Here is a 22,319-nt window from a genome sequence, read left to right as displayed (position 1 = left end):
CGGACACCAGGTAGCCTGCACGCTGCCCAGTAGTTCCTGAGTCCTCCAGCACCTAATGCAGATGATCATAACGGGACACTGAATCCCTCCACATGGGTTTTTATTGATGTGCTGACTCTTTCAGATTGCTCTTTGTGAGAAAGTGTCTCAGGACAACTGGGTAAGAATGTTTTTCTCTCCTCCTCTTGTGTGTACTCTGCCACAGCTGAACGTGGATGTGTTTCTCCCCACTCAGGGCTTGTGAGCTGGAGAAGGTGATGGCAGAGCAGAGCAGGGAGGTCGCCTACTTGAAATGCAGGTACAGGATTTTGACATATTTCTTTTAAGGGTATTGTGAGGTTTTTAAAAAGGCTAAACTGTTGGTGTCCAGTGGGGGCCTGGGTGTGGTAACTCTTAGTGAAACTGGTTCATCTCAATCTTCAAGACTGGAAGTCATCCACAAACAGAGGCTTCCAGAGGAATCCAGGAGGCACAAACCAATGGCAGCAGGACCTGACAGAGAGATACCTCCATGGAGAGGTAAGGAGCACGTTGTGAAATGCAGTAGCTTAACTTCTGGGGCAACATCCACACAATCGGTTTCTTGTTCCAGTGGGTATAATTGTTCGGTCTCCTGCAAACAGTCCCAAGTGGTTACTAGAGGGCACAGGTTGTCTCACAGTGGTGACAGGACACTGTTTCCCTCAGATGCCCCCAGTCAGCAGGACTCTTTGGGTCTGTCCTTTGTGAGTGGTGGAGCTCACGCCCCTCCACCGACTGTGGGCCCATCTGCAACCTCCCAGTTACACTTAACTGGAGAGTGGGTGCTAGAACGGATGTGGGTCATCCCCCCCTTCCACCTTGAGGCAATGTTGAAGGCTTTTTCTTTTGTTTCACATGAATAACATGAACAACAGCAAGAATTGTAGGCTGTATGTCCTGATGAGCTTCCTTGATTTGGCTTTTGGATAAATACTCCATAGAAAACATGCTTTCTATAAAGAAAGCAGACATTTGTTTCCTGTTTGGAGTCCCTTAATTCTTTAAAAAGTTTTTTGTGTGTATTGTGAACTATAGTACCCTATTAGTAAAGTAAATCCTTGTGAAATTTCACTCCTCTAATGTTATTTTATTAGTGTAACTCTAAAACTTTGCAGGTCGTTCCACATGGAATTAACCTTTTCTTTCCTCATTAGTATAGTATTAGTCTCGTCAAGGCAATTTCTGTTCATGAATACTTACATAATCCCTTGTCAGATACATAAGGCAAATGATATATACAGTAAAACATTTGAAAAATCCCACCCATGCCTTGTAGAAAAGGACAGGTTGCTGTTCATGCTGATGGTTTACTGACATTATCCTAAACCATTCTTATTTTAATTTTTAATCTGTGATAAATTGTCATTTCCCATGATGTGTATTAGGAGACCCTTATTTTAGTGTTGATTTCCAATGAATTGAGCCCTGAGCTGTCCATAGTTGGTTGATTATCAAGTATCCAACCAAGGCCTTCTGGTGCCTTCCTCAAGGGTCCCCTGAGTCCCAAGGGGTCACCTGTGCCTTGTGGGAAACCCTCTGTCTCTGGTAAGGGACCTGATTATAGGAAGCAGTGTACGATGGTGGAGGAAGGCATGGAGGGTTTTTTTTTTTTCCATCCAGTTTATGCAAGTCAGAATAAACCTCCACCCCTTCTTTGGCCTCTATCAAATGCAGAACCTGGTGCAGCTTCTGTGAAGAACAAGAATTCTGTCCTTACTATGGACACAGAGAAGGTCAAAGTAAACGTTGTGACCATTTTCAGTTGTAATTCTCTCTCTGGAATCTTTTAACTCTTTATACAGCACTCTCTCCGGGTCTTGTCTCTAGTTTGTGTATTTTGAGATATTTCTATGGTGTTATTTACTTTACAAAGAGTAAAACTCTTTCCCAAGAGCCTAAGGGCCTCTCTGTTCTTAGCTTGTCATCTTTGGTGGTGCCTCCAGAAGCCATAAGTGCTTAGAGGCTGAGGACCACAGGGCAGTCACTGTGTGTGTGTGGAAATAACATGAGGAGGATGACTCCTCACTCTACCCTTATGTCTCCTGGCCTGGCTCACTTCTTCTAGACCTCCTTTCATGGGAATGTACCTGGAAACTGAAACAGAATTATTGTTGTTATTTTACTCCTTTTCTGTCCAGAGTTAGTCATTAACCTGTTTAGAACATCGATTGTAATCTTCACTAACTGAAAAACATGAAAAGCCCAACTTTCTGAGGAGTGCTTAGCAATCTTGAATGCTCTTATTCAAAGTTCATCTTTTTCTAAGTTTAATAATTCATCAGTTGTCCCATCTCTTTTTGAAACGTGCTTTTGTAGAGTCACTGCAGCAGTTTAAGCAGTCAAAATATTACGAATTATCAGGAAAGACATATTTGCAGTAGAAAAAGTACACTGGAACTGAAGGAATAGAGAGTGAAAGTCAGGTCTGATGTGCCAGTTTCTGGAAAAGAGCTGATGCCATGTTCATGTAACCAGGTTCTTTTATAGCCTGTGCAGCTGTCATAGCTGGCATCTTCTCTTCATACCTTATCTGTATTTTCCACCTTGATATCAGAACATATTCGTTTTAATTGTCATTTCAAATTCCAAACATATTTTTCCATGGGACAAAATTAGCCTGCATGTCATAGTGTACGTAAAATTTGTCATTACCTGTGAATTCACATATATCTATAACTTTTCTTAACTAACTCCTGTATTGTTCATGCAGAAAACACTTTCCCAATTCCCCTGAGGGCTCTAGGATGCCATCTCCCCATAGATCTTTGTGCCTTAGGACAGCAGGTCCAAAGACGGAGCCAGGTGAGCAGAGGCTGCCAGCAGGACCTTGCAGGCAGAGCTGGTATCAACTCCTGCTTCACATTTTGCAAGCCTTTTGATCCTCATTCCTCTTAGAACCTGTTTGCTTACATTTAGAGCAGGTGGCCATACTTACCTTGCAGAGTTCTGAGAATCAGAGCTCGGACATGAAAGGCCTGTAGAAGGTTCTCTCATGAGTCACTGGGGTTAAACCACTCACAAGAATTAACTGGAGATGGATTAAAGATTTAAATGAATGATATGAAATCATAATTCCCCTTACTTATTTCTGCTCTTAATATGCCAAAATGGAACTATTGAGGTAGTGAAGGGCTGAGCAGAGAGTAGTCCTGGAAATAGATGCCTGTGTGTGTAGAACAAACTTGCTTTAGTAGTCCAGAATTATCTCTCTGATCCTCTACGGCCGGCCACTTCCTTCCTACATTTGGAGGCACAGCCAGTACCATGCATGCTGCCAGAAATTTACTGTCTTGGCTCCTCAAACTCCTAGAAGCTCTAGGAGGGACACAGTGGGAAGGGTGGGGTTTTGTGGCACTAATGCTGCCTTATTGAAACCAGGAGGAAGGGAAGGAGATAGGCACTGTTTCTGCTTCATTGGGGTTCAGCTATGTTGGTGTCAGTGTTGGATTTTTCACCTTTTACACTAACATATCTCAAAAGTTTAATTCCTGTCCAGCAGGTCAATGTGGCTTCAAGAAAATTTCATTTCCCAGAGGTGCCCTCCATTCTGTACCCCATGGACTGCCCTTTATCTCCATTCATAGGCTATCGGCCACCCACCCCTTCTGCACCCTGGTGGCCTCTGGGACCTTACCCTCCACCTCCACCTCCACCATTTGGTAAGATGATATGAATAGTAGAAGTTGACTTATAAAACATTTTTCATCTTTTTTCTTGTTGAGTATTTTGTAGAAGATGCAGTGATGGCACCACAGGTCTTTCAGGTCAGCTGGACTGAGGACATTGTAACATTCTCTAAGTTTCTCAGGACATGCATGAAATGGGCTGTCATTTCCACATAGTGAGCTGGGAAGCACATGTCTCTTATACAGAAGAAACAGGCCTTGTTTAGCTGACATACATACCACTTCTTATGATGTAGCTTGTATAGAGACCATGTGTTGGGCTCACTGAAGGATGAGACATACCCCTAACTTTATTTCTAGCTAGTTGAGATCTGTTGCTTGATCAGTTATGAAAACACCTGAACCAGGGTCCTGTGGAAACGTCCTCAAGGGACAGGGCCAGATCTTTTCTCTTGACTATAATATTAGTCTAAGTACATTTTTATTTGAAATTAGTTATGTGATACCTACTCACATATGGAAGGCAGCCTATATATAAGCTGAAAGATTGAACAATTCACCTGGAGCCAGAAGAAACACACTCATGCTCTTTTGTTGGGGATTTATTGATGTTATCTACCAATTGACACTCTCATTTTAATTTTTATCTGTAATGAGATGGTAAGTTATTGCCCCTAATGTATATTGAGAAATGGTTGTTTTGGTGACGATTTCCAGATTTGTATTTGAGCTGACCTGTCGATAATTATTTCACTAGTTATGAAGGACATGAACCAGGGCCCTATGATTTCTTGATTAAAATGATGGGGTGGATCTCCCCCTTATCGTTGGGGTCACCTGAGGCTTGTGGGATATTCTCTGCCTTTCCTTATGGTCCTGAGTGTGGAGAAAAGTTTAAGATGTCACAAAATGTGGTGTTTGTTTGAATTCTGCAGTGTCTACCGAAATTTAAAAAAAACCTCCACTCCTTCCAGAGCCTTTAGCCGATCCAGAAGCTGGTGTCGCTCCCGTAAGTCACAACAAGCACTTTACCAAAAATGCTGAAAAGGACAAGGTAAATGCTGGGGCCATTTTCAGTTGTAAGTCTGTCGGGAAACCCTCATTTGCAGTACAGCATGCTGTGGCCTTTTCCCTGTTTTGTGTGTTGTGTGATATGTCTGCCTGTTTCTATTTTCCAAAGGCACAAACTTAACCCAAGAGTCTATGGGTTTCTCTCTTTTCAGCCTGTCATCATTTTCTGGTACGTTTAGTAGCCAAAGGAACTTAGAGATTGAGGGCCTTATGGCTTTTCCCATGTGTTCTGGAGATAACACCAGGAAGATACACTGCAGTCCATACTAAAGTATCTAAGCTTGTTGACTCCTACTATACTGCCTCTCTGTGGGATCAGTGTTGTTGTTATTTTCCTCTTTCTGGTTATGTGATTAGCATGTTAAGACTGTTTGTTAACTGGGAATTCGAAAAGACGTCTCTCCATTTTCATATTGTGTGTCTTGTACAGTTCAGAATGGTCTTAGACAAAGTCATTGTCATAACTCACCACCTTCACATCTTTGTTGGTAAATGAGCTGTTTGGAATCCTTTTTTTTTTTTTTCAATATATGAAATTTATTGTCAAATTGGTTTCCATACAACACCCAGTGCTCATCCCAAAAGGTGCCCTCCTCAATGGAATCCTTTTAAGCTGTATCTTAGGTAAATATATTCTGAACACAAGTTCATATGAACAGGTTCTGTTGTGTCTCCAGTCAGTGTTAGAGCTGACACATCCCTAGGAATTTATACCAATATCAAAATACATTTTCATTAATTCTGTTACATGAATTTCTGCCTCTTTTTTTTCCATAGGATGTATTACTCTGTGTCTTGTAGTGTGTTCAATATCAAAATTCCTTATGAATTCAGATAAATACATGTGGGTTTAGTAGTCATTGATAAGTAATATGTTCCTCACAGCAAACACTTTCTCAGTTTCCTGCAAGACTCCAGGCATCTCCAACTCCCCAGTGGCCTCTTGGTCCTTTGAAAGCACTTCTAAAGAGGGGGAAGAGGTCTTTCTCAGGGAGGGAAGCAGAGCAGGCAAAGTGAGGGGCTGGCAGGCAGAACTTTTCCCCAGTAGTAGCTGTGATTTCGGGTGCAGAGAATCAGGTGTTTATTTGCACTCAATTTTTTTTTGTGTTTGGAATATGCCAAAACCAGAGCTTCTATAGTCACTGTAGTGGAGGGATGCAGGGTGATCCTGGACATAGATGTCTGACTGTCTGGAATATGCTACCTCATTAGATTGGAATTACTTCTTTGATTCCTCTAAAATGAGATCATTTTGTTCTACATTCTAAGCCATGGGCAGGGACATGTGGTGACCGTACTTTAACCTCCAGCATTTATTTGCCTAAGCTGTAGGTGGTACCCAGTGGGAGAGATGGGGTTTTCAGGTACTGATGCTACTCCCTTGGATCCTGGTGGCTGAGAAGTTGGCAGGTGCTGACATATTCTTCTGTGGGTTTCAGCTGCTTTTGGTATTGGTTGTCTTGTCTGCTATATGCACATAGCTGACACTTCTGTTCTGCAGGGCAGCGTGGATCCATGGGGACCTCCTCTGTTAACTGGAAGATTCTGCACACCCTACCCTAGAGGTCCCCCCATGGGCTATAGGGCATGTCCACCTCCTGAACCTTGGTGGCCCTGGGGACCACCCCGGACCTCTCTACCTACACCGCGTGGTAAGATGATCTGAGCAGTATGATTTGACTTGCAAAGCACCTTCATCTAATTGTTGTTGTTGTTGAGTCTTGGACAAGGTGCAGAGGTGGTACCACAAACCATTGCAATGCGAGGGAAAAGCGTTTGCCGCCATAACCACATTCCTTGAGTTTCTCTTGATCAACATATCATCTTTGTGTCATTTCCCACACGCTGTGTTGGTACAGGTGTCTCTTGTGGAGATGGAATGGGGCTGTAGACACAAAAGCAGACATAGGGCTTCAGCAGATGTGTGCTATACACAGTCCATGTGCTGGGCTATGGGAGGCATGAGGCTCAGCCTAATGTGTATCTGTCCAGGTGAGCCACCAGCCATCCGTAGTTGTTTGATGAGTTATGAAAACACCTGAGCCAGGGCGTTTATGGGTCTTCATCAAGGTTTAGGGGTGGTTCTCCCCTTTGCCTTGGGATCACCTGAAGCATGTGGGGCTACCCTCTGTATGTGACTTGGGATCTGACTGGGCCAAAGAGTTTAAGATGCTTGAGGAATGAGGGGAGGGTTTGTTTTTTTAATCTCTGCACAATCTCCTCAAATCAGAATAAACCTCCATCCCTTCTAGGGCCTTTTGCAGATCCAGAAGTTGCTCCTGTGAGTGAGAACAACACAGACTCTAAAAGGGCCAAGAAGGATACAGTAAACACCGTGGCCGTTTTCAGTAAAACTCTTCTGGGAAACTCTCATTTTTCTGTTCAGTGCTCTCTCCTGGCACTGTGTCTGTTTTGTGTGTTGTATGATACGTCTGCTTGTTTTTCTTATTTTCCAAATGCATAACCTTAACCCAAGTGTCTATGGGCTTCTCTATTTTCTGCCTCTCAACTCCTTATAGTAAGTTTAGAAGCCAAACGTATTTAGAGGTGAGGACCTTAGGACTTTTCCAGTGTGTTCCTGGAAATAACCCAAGTAGGATGACCCCACACTCCACCTGGAAGTCTCCTGGCATGCCTCATATTCCCTGGACCTCCTCAATGTGGAATCATTGCTCTTGCTGTTTCTTCCTTTCCTGTTTCTGTCTAGGGGATTAACGTGTTCACAAAATCTAAGGTTATCCTTATGGTTCGAAAATGCAAACTGCCTTCACTCCAACTTATATTTTTGTATGTGTCATTTAGAGTGGTCTTAGACAAACTAAATTTCATACCCATCACCCTTCAGCCTTTTTTTTTTCTCCCCTTTGCCTTGGGATCACCTGAAGCATGTGGGGCTACCCTCTGCATGTGACTTGGGATCTGACTGGGCCAAAGAGTTTAAGATGCTTGAGGAATGAGGGGAGGGTTTGTTTTTTTAATCTCTGCACAATCTCCTCAAATCAGAATAAACTTCCATCCCTTCTAGGGCCTTTTGCATGTATGAAAGGAATGTGCTGGATATTTGGGAAATTAAACTTGGTCTTAGGAAATGCTTGTCTGCCTAAGTTTGTATGTCACAGTAAGGCTAAATGTGAATATGCCTTTCAGTCCTACTTAGTTGCCTTGTATGGAGTGGAAAAATCTGCAGGTGCAAAGGGTGCCTGAGTCTGCCACATGGTGATAACATAAATAGTAGAGCAAAGGGTGTAGGGTGTACCATCCCTTCATTGTTGCCAAGCCTCCTTTGCTGTTCAGAGAGACGTCTGGAGAAGCGAAAGCCCATTTGGTGCAAATGCAATTTACTGTATCCCAGGAAGAGCTAATTATGGCAATACCATTGGTATTAAACTCTCCATTATGTCAAGGAAGACAGACGAGGGATCACCTAGGCAAGTGTGGTGGAGGTAACAAGAGTAGAGAAGAGTAGGGAGAGGGAGAGTATTGGGGGCCATGTTTATGATTTAGCATTTTACTGAAAGTGAGACCCCACTTCTCCCCTAAACACACACACACACACACACACACACACACACACACACACACATACACACACACCACACATGCTTGCATCCACGCTTGTCTCTCTGCATGCCCTTTGCAAATTGCTTAGCATTTCCAAGTTTCATCACATTTGTGCAATGAGAGTAATGGAAGTACCTTCTTCACTGGCTGGCTGTGGGGTTAAAATGAGCACTCTAGCACAGTGCCTGGTGGGTGGCTTGGACTCAGTAAATGCTTCACATTAAGAATCAAACTTCAAAATTATTTATGGCAGAAGGCTTTAGCTGTTTGATATCCAAAAAAACAAACAAACAATAAGACAAAAAAACAAAAAACAAAAAAACCCAAACTAGAAAAGCTGTTGGATTGAAGCTATCAACATTTTGGTGGCTTATTTTGCCTCTTTTATGCCCTGTCACTGTGCTCCAGGCTCTTGGCGCTGAACTGAGCCCCCATCAGTCTGAAGCATTCTAGCCTTCATTTCCATCATTTTGACCTTTCTTGGTCCTAGTTTAATGATGAATTGGAAAGATTCTCAAGACATGAGATACTTGGAACATTCTTGCTTCCTAAGAAGAATAGTGCCGATAATAGAGCAGATAGTTTTTAAAGCAAATCTCCTTCATCTTCTCCTCCAAATTGAAAAATGATTTTTCATGAATTGTTCTGATTTCCCATATGTCTGTAACCTACCTAGATGGTGTGGATAGAGGCTATGCATTGCAACAACAAATCAAAACTAAATCAAAAACTAGCAATAAATCAAAAACTAAATATCATAAAACAGATTTGATCTGAATATACACTTTAGCATTACCCATGTTATGTGCCTAATCAGTGAAATAGGTCTTGCATATGCAAACATAATCATTACTAATAAAATACAAATCAAGATATCACAGAGTAGGATTTTTCAGTTAAACTGTAAAATTGTTTTGCCAGTAACATTTCTTCTATCTCTTTGGTCTGCTTTTGATTTTCTGAGATTTGTATGGATACGCCTTTAAGGAGACCACGAATCTCCGAGGAGCCGCCATTTTGCATTGAACATAGCCATTTCCTGGCTTTGGATCCTGTGGGAAGTCCATATGATTCCAGGGTCAAATATGAGAATCACTGAGTTTTTTAGGTCAAGACATTATCTACGTAGAAATTTGTACATACACATATTTAACAAAATATTTCCAGAAGATATCTTTAAAAGTGAGAGATTCGAAATAGGTGATTTTTAAAGTCTTAGTGATTTCCAATGTGTTAAGGCAAACTTTAACAGTGGAAAGATGTTTAGGCAATTGGTGTGCACTCAGCACTGTGACGTATTTTTATACACTATCTTGTTTAATTCTCTTAACACCTCTTGGACGCAGGCATTTTGTTTTACATATAAAGTGACCAAGGCACTGAGAGGTAAGTGATTTACCAAAAGCTATTCATCTAGCGAGCAGCATCAATTCTAGCCTGCATTTCTTGTCTCCAAAGGCAATGCAAGGAAATGCTATCATAAATATTTGTTATATTTCTATCAATCTTTGTAAAGTAGAAGAATCAATTTTCCCATCAAAGAGACTTTTATTCAGTGTTGGATCGGCACTTATCCAATTACAGCAAGGCAGTGTGACCTCTCTTACTGCTGTTCTATACATTTAAACACACTTGCACAAGTTCTCATTATTAGAGTTACTTCCATGTTACCACATGCATTATTTCTCTTACCCAAAGATGGTATTATTGTTCCAGAAAGGCCTTCGACTCCTTCATAAGACTCAGCTCTGCCTCAGCCAGGAAATTGGTTCCTTCCTTCTTTTCTTTTGGTGGCATCTGTTCCATTGTAGTCCTGAGACTCTGGTGCACAATTGGGAGGATCATAATCCCTTGGAAGGGGAGTTGACGTTTCTCTGGACAACCTGTGGTTAAAGGGACAGCAGCTTATAAGAGACACCTAGGAGGGGAGAGAGGAAATGCAGGAACAACTTCCCTTTATGATTCAGTGCTAAGCCCCAGCACATTAGTGGATTATTCTTGTCCATGGAGTTGATAATATCAAGATCCATTGTGCTTAGATGACCTATAATCAGAGCCTCATTCATGATTTCCAAACAGTCTAGAACATCGGCATGCTTGACTATTGTGATATAGCTGGATGTAGCTTGGCAAACCTGGAAAAGGACAGCTAAAGGAATCATATCGGAAGTCTCACCTCACTACTAGGTGACTGTCCTGACATAATCTCACTTGGAAATAATTTTGAGAGAATGTTACTGACTGGTTTGAATATAAACTTTGCCTGCTTGTACCTTTGTGGATGTCAGTTGCTGGCAACAAGGATTGGGTTTCATGAAGTCTGTGGCTAAAAGTTGCTTGTTGATGACAATGATCAAACAGTGACATTTTTCACCTTCAGAGTTCATTGTTACCCCACATGATATCCAGAAGAGAGTATCTCTCATGTGCTCAGACATCAACAGGGCTCCTTGGTCCTTTAATGAATGAAGGCCAAGGCCAAGCCCAAGGTGGTAGACTGAATAAAGGCACTCCAAAGATATCCATGTCCTAATCCCCAGAAACTGTATGTTACCCAATACAGCAAAAGGGAATTTGCAGGTGTTAAGGATCTTGAGATGGGGTGATTATCCTAGCTTATCTGGGTGGGCGTGATGTAATATAAGAGGCTGATAGCAGCTGGCACAGCACCTGGAAAATAGCACTGGTTCAACCAATAACAGTGCTCCTTAGGAGGTGGCAATCTCCTCCCTTGCACATTCCATCCCCCTGGGTAGGGGTGTGTGTGTAGAGAGGTTCCTAGAGGAGATGAAACTTGAGTTGGGCTTTGGAGGATGGCAAGACTATAAGTAGGTGGAAAAGAGAGCAGGCAGGCATCTCAGAAAGGGACCGCAACATGGAGAAGGCCCAGCTGTACCTGGATCTTCCATGGTTTGGCTGATCCATACATTCTTGATTCACCAAGCCAGAACATTCTTTTCTCCCCTCAAGCAATATCGTTTGGGATTCAGTTACTTACCATCAAAAAAGTTATTGACTAGTATAGTTTTGGTTCCTTCCAGTTTGTGGGCTAGAAACGGAGTTAGAAGTCAACCAATCTTTTTATTTCACTTGGGTGGCACCCCCAACTCCTGTGTGTCCCAGAATCTTCACTTCCTATAGATCCACTACAACGTCACCAGGGTAGCCATCCTAAATACCTCTTCTTTAAAAAACATTTCCTATCTCACACATCACCTTCCTTACCACCATTAGGGTATAATCAACTACTCCCTCTTTAAACTAGTCACATGACATGCAACAGTTTGGTGGCTAACTTCTTTAAATACCTCTTCCCCAGAATGTAATGGCCTCCAGGACAGGTGCCATTTCTTATTCATCCATGACACCTTTATTCCTACTGCATAGCCTGAAATATTGTAGTGTCCACTAATTATTTGGCCCCCACCTTTGGCTTGTCTCTGTGTAGAGTTGATATGGTTCTTATCAGTCTCCTTGAATTTCTGAAGAGGATGTCAGTCCAACTCCCACCTCAATGGACTATCTTGACTTAGTGGCTGTGTTATAGTTATGTGTCTGCTTCTAAACCTTCATATAATTTGCTATTATCAAACTGTGTATTGCTGAAATGCTCTATTGCCTTGGGCACAGAAATGAACCAAAGAGAAATTCATTGCTGAATTTAGTGTAGGAATGACAAATATGATGTTCACAGGAAGATGCAGGAGAAAACTTTCTCTCTGACCTGAATATCAGGAAAAAGTGGGATTTTTTTCTAGGCACCTGGTCTGTATTTGTCATATGGACACTACATGTGCCCAATCATGCCTCTTTCCCTCTTTCATCTGGATGGAGGAAAGCTCTAGCCAAATTTCTGCACACTTCTGGAAAATGGATAGGTCTTTGTGGCATACATTTTATATACTCATCTCACTCTGGTTTTTGATCTGGCTTTTCTACCCTATTTTGTATTCATTATGTATTCATTTCCTACCCTATTTTGTATTCATTTCCTCAGTTCCTTTTTCTTTTTTTTTTTAAGTTTAAAAAAAAATTTTATTTATTTTGAGAGAGACAGAGGCAGTGTAAGCAGGGTAGGGGCAGAGAGATGGAGAGAGAGAATCCCAAGCAGGCTCCACACTGTCAGTTCAGAGCCTGATGTGGGGCTTGAACTCATGAACGTTGAGACCATGACCTGAGCCGAAACCGAGAGCGAGACGCTTAACTGACTGAGCCACCCAGGTGCCCCAGTTCCTTTTTCTAAAGAAAAATATTTTATTCCATACCTCTATAACCACAATTATTTCCTGATTCGGCACTGCACAGCTTTTCCACTTTGGTATCGTATTAGTGATAGCCACCATCATCCCCTTCCACAATGATTTTCACACAGTTCTTATCAAAAAAAGACATTGAATCCATTCTTTCTTCTATTTCCCTGAATATAATTTTAATAAGAATTTTTATTTTAGAATAGTTTCAATTTACAGAAAACTGGCAAAGACAGTACAGAGAGTTCCAGGGAATGTTTTTTCCTTGGCTAGACTGGGGTCACTGCTGTTGGGGAAGATCATCACAGCAGTGCCATATCAAGGGTGCCTGCTATTAACTTGACCTGTCGCTGATGATGTTAACCTTGATCACCTGGCTGAGGTAGTGATTTTTAGGTTTCTCCACATGGATGCGGTCATGATAGTCATATAGTTGAGGAGATAGGCTATTCTAAGAACTTGGTTGTTATGCAGACAATCCTAGATATCTGCCTCACTTATTACATGTTTTTTTACACACAAGTCTCAGGGCCAGGAGCTGGGGATGTGAGACAGTACTCAGTATTCTCTCTCAAGGATGCCATGAAAAATAATCACTAATTCCTGGACGACTCGCTCTTGAATTCCACCTCTCAGATATTTTCTCTCCTTACTGCTTTCATTCAAAATTTGGGGCACAGTCATCCAACCATGTTCACTTGGGATCCATTTGTCTCTTTGAACATCTCTGAGGTCTTTGCTTCGCTTGGATTGTAAGAGCTGAATTCTCCTTCCTACAAGGGGCAATATGTACTCTATGCTTTTTTACTTGGTTACACAAGTGTCCTACAGGAGCTTTTTACCTAAGCAAGGAAGGCAAGGTAACAAGCCACCACTGTTAAATTGCCACCAGCCCTCTAATGGTTCCTTTGGAAGGGCCAAGATTTCATCCAGTGATGACAATCACCAGGGACCTTGTTATGCTGGAGACCTCAGGGAGTATATGGACATGCAGCTTGCACCATTAGCTAGGCCTTTTGGGAACATACTTCATCGCTGGCAAGTGAGAGGTAGTACTTATAATCCAGCATAGGTTTTGAGGGGGAGATTGCAAATTATATCAGAATAGACAATCTACACTTAACCCCTTAGCTAAACTTATTGGATCAGAGGCTGAGAATGTTGAATCACTCCTCACGGTTGGATAAGAATAAGAATCCAGAAGATAGGCGTCTGAAACCCCCCAGAGATCTGTTTTGTTTGGAAACTGTCCACATAGTAATAACAGCTATCCTTTACATGTATATAGTACTTTATAATTTCTTGAGATCTCATATGCTATTATTTCAGGTATTCCTCACAAAAAGCCTATCAAGTAGGCACTACTAGTACTATTTTATAAATGAGGAAACTGGAACCCTGAGAGGCTAAGTAGTTGGCTCAGCCTACGTATTTTTTTAATGCTTGATTCTTTCTCTTTGTTATTGTCATCAATTTCCAGCATCATGAGTTCGGGCTCTTGCAACCTGTAATGACGACTAATGAATTTTTTTGACTAATAAATTTTTGAAATAAGATTATAAACTGAAATATATAATTATATATATTAATGTATACACACACAACACACACACACACACACACACACACACACACGCAAACACACACACACAGTGTTTCAGTCTAATGAAGTAATTTTTTTTTTATAGCTTGAATAGTCCCAGAGTGATTCATGGGAGCCCGTTCAGTCTGGCTTCTGTTTTTTTTTTTGTCGTTGTTGTTGTTTTTTTTTTTTTTATATGACCTGTTGACTGACCCCATCAGTCTTTGAAAGCTTGCTTGCTTTCTGGCACAATGAGATGTCCCAGGCTTCTTTTGTACATTTCTTGTCAAGGTTCTAAAATCAGCCATTTATTAAGGAGTCCTGGTTTCTTTCAATGAAAAATGATATTTTACAAGCAGTTAATCAACATACACTTGCTGTTGTGCTTTATTAATATAAGAATGATTGACTAGTCAGATTTGGCCTTACAGTATAGTATTAGAACAGTGACTGGGGCATTCTGGCCAATACTGCACTATATGAGAAAGGATATAGCTCATAGCTATTAAAATAAAATAAATGAGGTGGTACTGTTACTGTCTTTGTCATTCTTGGATGAGATGGCACATACATTAAATGATAGTTGACCATGAGTTGCAGTATTTTCTATGCAAACATACCAGTTAGAGTAACAAATGTTGTTACCGTTGACTCTATTGCTTTTTAAAAAGTGTATTTATTTTGAGAAGGAGAGACTGCATGCAAGAGCAGGTGAGGGGCAGAGAGAGAGAGGGAGAGAGAGAATCCTAAGAAGTCTCTGTGCTGTCAGCACAGAGTCTGACATGGGGCTCAATCCCATGAACCCTGAGATCATGACCTGAGCCAAAACCAAGAGTCAAATGCTTAACCGATTAACTCACCTACCAGGCACCCCTACCATTGACTTTAAACTCTAGCTCTGGAGCTTTCTGGCCTGAGTGGATACTTGCCCTAGGCAGAGTAATATCTTCAGGAGTTCCCAAGGGAATGAAAAGAAACTTAGATGCCAGATGTGATGATTAAAACATCGACTCCACTTCTTTCTCTAGGCCAGTGGGCAGGACACCAGGTGCAGCCAGAAGAAGAAAGAGCTATTGTTTCCTATGAAGGGAAAGGAAAACTAGTATTTAAGAGTTTAAGCCAAATTAGTGACCTGCAATTCAGGGCCTCAGACAGTGTAGGTTAGATTAACATGCATATTGTTTCACACTTTACCCTAAATGTTGAGGCATGAGGGAGGTTTTTGGTTTGCCGCATTTCTCGTTTGTTCAGATGGATGTTCAGATCATGAAAAATAAGAAGAGAATGTACCAGCACAATTAAATACTTTTGGAGCTATGTCATTTTCCTCCCTTACTCCTTTGGAATGTAACCCTTTGGAGGGGTTTCTGTCTGTTCCATTTACTATTCTCTCTCTAGCACTTTGGGTAATGCCTGGCACATGGTAGCTTTCCCAGTATTTGTTAAATGAATTAATGTATATCTTCCACAGAAACATTAACATGGTTAGGCTCTTTTTTGAGAGACGTTCTTTTTGCCCTTGCTTGGCTCGCATATGCATTTTCCTTCCAAGGAGGTGTTTGTGGTCTGAGTGCAGCTATTATTTGGTTTTCCATTATCAGCTGCCTTGTCAGATTGAACGGTCATACTGACAAAATACCTAGAGGAGTGTGTTCCACTAATGGACTTGGAGTTTTTAATTTTGAATGGACTTATTAGTAACATACACATACACACATATACACATACATATACACACATACAAATGTTTTCTGTGGGCATGTGTCTTACATAAATAGAACTAGTGATTTGTCATTCCTAGTAAAACTATTAATTTGTCATCCCTAGTAAAACTCAGAGAGGGTCCAATTTGTATCAGGATAAACTATGCTATGCTGTGTATCAAATAATCACTCAGATCTTGGTGGTGTATGGCATAACAAAGGTTTGCTTTGTTTGTTTGTTTTTGTTTGTTTGTTTTTTGTTTTTATTTTTATTTTTTTGCTCTTGCTACTTGTCCATGATGGGTCTTCAGTGACCTGGCAGATGGAACAACAGTTATTTGAAGGGTTGCCAGTAGATGTGGAAGAGTAAACAATTATATGTTCTAGCCTAGAAAAGATGGACATCATTCCTACTCATTGGTCAGAACTTGCCCCTTGGCCAGAGTGCATATTCTCACATTACTTGGGGGATGAATAGCTGGGTGATGACTACCATAGTTGTCCTTTTACAAGAATATGTTAGATTCATTCTATTTTTGGAAGTCTTTCATAACATAACCCAATAGAACTTTTCCAGAGGAGCAATACTTAAAAAAGTAAAGACTTACCATTTTGTAAACCTAGCAAACTAGATCTTACATACAATAGAGTGGTGACAACCGTAGACTTTTTGGAATCGGAGAGAATGAAGTTCCAATTTCAGCTCTGCTGCATAGTGGCTGTGGGGTATTATGTAAAACCCCACAGTGTCTCTAAGACACTTAGTGTCTTAGTGTTTTAGTGTCTCTAAACTAGACACTAGGGGTTTTAGTGTCTCTAAAACCCCTTAGTGTTTCTAAGATTAGTATTCTAATTTCTAAAATGCTTAACAGGATGAAATTGTTGTGAATAAAGAATGAAATTATGTACAAAGGTGTCCAACACCTTTGGACCAATTCAATACCTGTTAGCTAGCTTGAGAGATGGAAAAGTCTTGATATTTTATGAATTGGTGCCTCTTGGGCTAAGTGTTCTTGGCAGGCAATGCTTTTATGTTCTCTGGAGGGCTGGCAGTTAAGATTGCTCACATTTCTCTGTGGGAGAATGTTCTTGAAAGAGCAGTTCTTTTGAAATGATTCTTCAGCTCACTCCATTTAGAATTCATTAATTTTCTGCATCCACCCACAATCTTTCCACACATATTCTCCTTACTTCAGACTGTCTGGAAGTCTTAGTATTAGAGAGTCTGAACCTTAAATATCTATCAGAATCTCCAGGAAGATTTTCAAAGCACCTACGTCTGAGTCCCACTTCAGACCAATTAAATCAGGCTCTCTGAGAGAGGGGACACAGTCATCCTATTTTTAGAAAGTACTTTTTTTTTTTTTATTTTTTAACGTTTATTCATTTTTTGATAGAGACAGAGCGTGAGTGGGGGAGGGGCAGAGACAGAATCCAAAGCAAGCTCCAGGCTCTGACCTGTCAGCACAGAGCCCGACCTTGGGCTCAAACTCATGGACCGTGAGATCATAACCTGAGCCGAAGTCGGATGCTCAACCGACTGAGCCACCCAGGCGCCCCATTTACAAAGTACTTCTTAGTGACTCTAATGAGCAGAGAGGACTGAGAACCACTGCTCTACATATCCTTGCTCTTGCCTACCTCTCTAGCCTTATTTATTCCCACTTTTCGCTCCCTTGCCCACCATGCTCCAGCCATCTTCTTTGTTCATTGAACATGCCAAAGTTGTTCCTACTTCAGGGCCTTTGCATTCACTGTTCCCTTAGCCTGGAATACATCAACTCAAATTTTCAACTCAAATTTTCATATAACTGATTCTTGTTCACCAGGTATCAAGTCAAATGTCACATTTTCAGAATGTCACATTATCACCCCTCATCCTGTATTATTTCCTTTTTTACAAATTTTTTTAACATTTATTCATTTTTTGATAGAGACAGAACATGAGTGGGGGAGGGGCAGAGAGAGAGGGAGACACAGAATCTGAAAGAGCCTCCATGTTCTGAACTGACAGCACAGAGCCCGACGCAGGGCTTGAACTCACGGACCCTGAGATCATGACCTGAGCGGAAGTCCGATGCTTAACTGACTGAGCTACCCAGGCGCCCCTATTATTTCCTTTCTAGCACTTCATGGTATTTGAGCTATTGCTGATTAATTTGCTTGTTTACTGCCTATATCCTAGCTATTCTTTTTTAATTTTTTAACATTTTTTATTTTTGAGACAGAGAGAGACAGAGGACGAGCAGGAGAGAGAGAGAGAGAGAGAGAGAGAGAGAATGAGAATCTGAAGCAGGCTCCAAGCTTCGAGCAGTCAGTACAGAGCCCAACGCGGGCCTCAAACCCACCAACTGCGAGATCATGACCTGAGCCAAAGTCAGATGCAAAACCGACTGAGCCACCCAGGTACCACTATCCTAATGAGTTTTTAAAAAATATTTATTGGGGCGCCTGGGTGGCGCAATCGGTTAAGCGTCCGACTTCAGCCAGGTCACGATCTCGCGGTCCGTGAGTTCGAGCCCCGCGTCAGGCTCTGGACTGATGGCTCGGAGCCTGGGGCCTGTTTCAGATTCTGTGTCTCCCTCTCTCTCTGCCCCTCCCCCGTTCATGCTCTGTCTCTCTCTGTCCCAAAAATAAATAAAAAACGTTGAAAAAAAAATTAAAAAAATATATATATATATATATATATATATATATATATATATATATATATATATTTATTTATTTTGAGAGAGACAGTGTGAGTAGGGGAGGGACAGAGAACCCGACACAGGGCTTGATCCCACCAACCGTGAGATCATGATCTGAGCTGATGTCAAGAGTCTTATGCTTCACTGACTGAGCCACCCAGGTGCCCTTGACTATCTCTTCATTATTATATGAGATCTACAAAGGTAGAGACTTTATCTGATTTATTCACTATAGTATGCCCAAGGCATAGAACAGCATGTGACACGTAAGAGATACTTAAATAAACATTTGTTCAATAAATTATTTTTGTCTGCTGTTCACTGATGTCATTATATAAATCATTTTAACAATAAATTCTTACGATGTATTTACAAAACAATTATTTCCTTATAAGCAAGTTTTGCAGCTTCTATATGTCCCATGCTCCTTTACACAATTTATATTAACTATTTGTTATAGGGGGAAAAAAGAAACAATCTGGATACATATCCATTGTTATTACTATCTTATACTATGACCTTTGCCCTATTTAGTTTTCCATTGTACCTACTTTTTTCTCTTGCTGGTTACCATCATTCCAAAGATTTCTTGGGTTGGAAAGCATTGAAGTTGCTTTTCCCTAAACTCCTCTCTCTAGTGATCATTAAGAAGAAGAAAATGCATGGAACTTGAAGTCAAAGGTTTGAGTTCGAATTTTGACCCAGAAACTTATCAGGGGAAACCACGTAACCTCTCTGAGCCTGTTAATGAAGTCAGGACACTAATAGCTCCTATCACACACAAAAAAATTGTATAAAATAAAATGAGAAACTATAGGTAAAATTAGCTTGTATTTTGTGAAGATTCAGTAAATACATTAAAAAGATGTACCATTCAAAATACCACTTAGAATTTTGCCATTTCTTTCTGTCCCTCCTGCTATTGTATAAGAATCGGGGAAGGGATCTCCTTCTCAGTCTCCCTACCTCCATCCTTCTCTCTTCTGGACCATAAATATACTCTAGACAAGCTTCTTATTGAGGCAATCATGTTCATTGTATTTCTACCCTCCTTGGGAACCTGGTGGCTCTTTTACTTGTCATCCCCAGACTCCTCTGTCTGTTTCTCAAATTCCCTTAAAGTGTCCATCTTGCTTCCTCATGGTTCATGGTGTATGATCGCTGCAGTGACTTAGAAATGACTGAGGCTTTTGGTGACAGATCACCTGAATAAATGAATAGTTGGGATTTTGATGAAATAATGTCGCTGCTTTTATACAGGTATTTCTATGAGAATCCCCCCTTAGTCAAGTATAAATACTCTGTGCCTTCTGCTTCATGTCACTTAGACTCAATTTTCTCATTTCTAAAACGGGACTAATCACAGTGCATACAGGTGTTTGCAGAATGAGTGAGAAAACACGTGGGATGCCTTTTGTGAAAACATCCTTGCAGTCTCAGAACTTGAAAGTTACCTCCTTCTATCCCTTTGTACATGCCACATTACCTAGGTGGTCATAATTACCTGTTTACGGAAGAGAACACCCAGCTGCCTTACCTGTTGCCTTCTGCTTCTAAGGGAGGAAATTGTGTTTCAAGTGAGAAGTAAGGGTGTCAACTCGTAGTCTGGTCATTTAGAAGTTATCTATCTAATCTTAGAAGTTGAGGTATAAGTTGTCCAAGGCCACACTACTGGTAAAAATTAGGATCATACTGGTAAAGTCTTCATCAGTCTTCTGGTGCTAAATTCTGACCTCTTCCACTGTACCAGCCTACTCTTCTAAATAAATATATAAAAATGTGTGCATTTTATTTTCATGTTTTAGGAAGTTGTTCATGCTCTCACATTGTACAATTTTCTCTTGGACCAGTCAGTATTGAAGGATGGAGCTTTAGAAGTAGAAGGCACCATAGAGCTCCAGACACTTTACCCAACAAAAGAAAAGGAAATAATATCTACTTGCCTTGAGAGGTTGTGAAATCAAAGGAAAAAGTCACCTGTTCCCACACTGCAATTTCAGTTGAGAGTTACTGACTCTTGAAACAGACATTTCTGAGGCAGATCAGACGTTGTCTGTATTGATATACATGATGAGGAAAGCCTTGTATTATAAGATTTAAAAAAAAAAGCAGAATATAAGATTATAAAAGCCAGAGAAGAAAACCAGTGGGAACAAGTCCATTCATGAAAGTGTATTAAGAAATCCCAGATATTACCATGATTGAATTGAGGCACTAAGAGAGACATGCATGGAGATATGGATTATCCTTTGGCTTCTGGGAGCTTCCACCAGCCACCATCAGAAATACTAATTTGGGGAATCCAGTTTGAACATTGCCTAGCTTAATAGTTTTCAAAGTATGTTTTGGGGATCTTTAGAATCAGAATCATTTGGGGGTACTTTAACTTGTTACCCTATTTGCGGTATTTCTCTCATTATTTACATATACAGACATATATACACACATATGAACATACACATATATATGTATATACACATTTTTTTGTAAATCATTTGAAAGTTAGCTGCAGACATTACTCTCTTCACATTTAAATTCTTCAGCATTCATCCTTGAAACATAAGGACATTCTCCTGTATAACAATAGTACTGTTTCACACCTAAAATAATTAAACATAATTCCTTAATACAATTTATACCTATTCCAAACTAAAATCTCCTCAATTGTCTCAAAATGTCTTTTTTTTTTTTAAATATTTAGGATCCAAACAAGATCCATGTGATGCATTTTGTTGTTATGTTTTGTTGGTCCTTTCTGACCTCGAGGAATCCTTCTGCTTTTGTTCCCATGCCATTGCCTTTGAATCCAGGTGAGTAATCTTGTTGAATATCTCACATACTGCATGTGCGTGATTGTTTCCTCATTGCTGTGGTCTGAATATTTACATCCCCCATCCCAAATTTGTTTTGAAATCCTATCCCCCAAGGAGATGATGTTAGGAGGTGGGGACTTTGGGAGGTTATTAGGGATCACCTAATAGTTTGTATTTATTTATTTATTTATTTATTTATTTATTTAGAGATAGAGAGACAGAGTGCAAGCAGGGGAGGGGCAGACAGAGAGGGAGACACAGAATCCAAAGCAGGCTCCAGGTTCTGAGCTGTCAGCACAAAGCCTGAACCCACAAACTGGGGGCGCCTGGGTGGCTCAGCTGGTTGAGTGTCTGACTTTGGCTCGGGTCATGATCTCACGGTTCGGGAGTTCAAGCCCCATGTCGGGCTCTGTGCTGACATCTCAGAGCCTGGAGCCTGCTTTGGATTCTGTGTCTCCCTCTCTCTCTACCCCTAACCCACTCTCATTCTGTCTCTGTGTCTCTCAAAAACAAATAAACATTAAAAAAATAATAAGGGATTTTCCATAAAAAAAAAAAAAAAAAAAAAAAAAAAAAAACAAAACCACAAACTGTGAGATCATCACCTGAGCCGAACGTTGGACAGTTAACTGACTGAGCCACCCAGGCAGCCCAAAACGACAATGTTTTTTTAACCAATTGCAATGATTATTCTTTTTGATGCCTAAATTTTATCAAGTTAGGTCAATGACAGCCCTTTGACATGCCCCCATCATTATTTGATTACTTCTGTACTTTCTGATATAACAAGAGGTCCCAGGCTTACCTGGTATTTTCTCTGCTCTACACTTGGAAACATCAATTTCTCACAGGATCTCCTTGAAAAGGGAGTGGTATTTAGAAGTCATGATCTAGGCTCTATGTTGATTCATTACTATTAGACACCATTGTCTTGAGGACCTTTTAAGCATACAGAACTGAGAGAAACAATTTCCAAATCAAAATTAACATTACAGGTTTTTT

The 22,319-nt window shown here is 40.7% G+C and overlaps 1 long non-coding RNA gene across 1 annotated transcript; it reads left to right on the top strand.

Moving 5' to 3' along the window:
- The first annotated feature begins 4,620 nt into the window (after positions 1-4,620).
- On the top strand, positions 4,621-7,552 carry LOC122210035. The gene is made up of 3 exons (XR_006197879.1): positions 4,621-4,701; positions 6,220-6,370; positions 6,971-7,552. It is a non-coding gene; the product is annotated as an uncharacterized LOC122210035 (long non-coding RNA).
- Positions 7,553-22,319: the final 14,767 nt, after the last annotated feature.

Source organism: Panthera leo, chromosome E3 (assembly GCF_018350215.1).
Source record: "Panthera leo isolate Ple1 chromosome E3, P.leo_Ple1_pat1.1, whole genome shotgun sequence".
NCBI lineage: Eukaryota > Metazoa > Chordata > Mammalia > Carnivora > Felidae > Panthera > Panthera leo.
Note: the sequence above shows the minus strand (reverse complement) of the source record. Positions and strands in the feature narration are given on the sequence as shown.